The sequence below is a fragment of the Gavialis gangeticus genome, unplaced genomic scaffold, assembly GCF_001723915.1.
Source record: "Gavialis gangeticus isolate Ggan-Ray unplaced genomic scaffold, GavGan_comp1, whole genome shotgun sequence".
Lineage (NCBI taxonomy): Eukaryota > Metazoa > Chordata > Crocodylia > Gavialidae > Gavialis > Gavialis gangeticus.
Window position 1 is genome coordinate 57110048 of NW_017729031.1, and position 1014 is coordinate 57111061.

At 53.0% G+C, this 1014-nt stretch overlaps 1 protein-coding gene across 4 annotated transcripts in view; it reads right to left on the reverse strand.

The window, feature by feature from the left end:
* Window positions 1-791, reverse strand: part of GPR155 (G protein-coupled receptor 155) — a 67846-nt gene extending 67055 nt beyond the window's left edge. For 2 of the 4 annotated variants that reach the window (XM_019522945.1, XM_019522946.1), the window contains exon 1: window positions 653-791. The gene's annotated coding sequence lies outside the window, so the exon portion shown is untranslated. Of the gene's footprint in view, window positions 1-302; window positions 407-652 lie in introns of those variants that run through there. The other 2 variants (XM_019522942.1, XM_019522943.1) reach the window with 2 other exon arrangements.
* Window positions 792-1014: the final 223 nt, after the last annotated feature.

Consider the following 1014-nt stretch of genomic DNA (forward strand, 5'->3'; position numbering starts at 1 on the left):
CCCCGGCCCGGCCCGGCCCGGCCCGGCCAGGCCACGGGAGGGAGGCAAGCGCTTAAGATGGCGGCGGCCGGGAGGCGCTGTCACCGTGGCCCCAGACCTGGCAGAGACCTGCCCCGCGCCGCTCTCTCGCGGGGCCTCCTCCCTTCCTCTCCCCTTCCCCGCTGCCCACGGAGCTCCTTTGCCAGGCGACTTCCTCGCCTCCCCGGCCCCCCATCGCCGCTGCGGAGACTGGCCCCTGCCCACTCGCCCTCATGTCCGGGTCCCCGAGACTTGCCCGCGCAGGAAAGGGGCAGGGCATGGACCTTCTTTTTGCCTTTCATTGCTGGGGGGAGATAGAGGCGACCCCAAATCTGGTGGGGATGGCAGAGGACAGACCCTTCCTTCCTACTAGCACTAGGAGGGGGGAAAGGGTCCTCACGGATCTGCCCCGAGCACAAATTCCTGTCACTTCAAAAAGGACCCCGGGAAAGGAGGAGACCCCGGTATCTCTCAGTAGCAGAAGACAGGCATTTACAGCTTATTACTCATCAGGAAAAGAGAGGTGCCCCAAATCTCCTAGAGAGAAGCACTGCTGAGCAATAACCGTAGAAGAGGGAGTATTTAAAATATTCTTAGGATTAAAGATTAGGGCCTGTTTCTCTAAGGTACTTACATCATTCACGTCGTTACAGTTCTCCATGAGCTGATAAAGAGTAGGCACCTATACTCCCAAGTCCAGAAAACCGTGCTATCACAAGTTCAGAGTGAATAATGGGCATGTAATATCTTATATCCCATGAGCCCATGTTAACCCACGCATATAAACTTCTCTGTTCCACGGAGGCATACACTATGAGAACCAAGCAGCACGTCAGCTTTAGGTATAACACTTAAGACAATATTAGTAGGGAGAAGATGAGTGCATTTTCTCATCTGAATAAGAAGCTTTACACTTTCTGTGAATACTGTTTGCTTCTTTCTTAGCAAATTTCAAAATCAAAATGCAAAAAACTCCCCCAAACATTATATAAACAA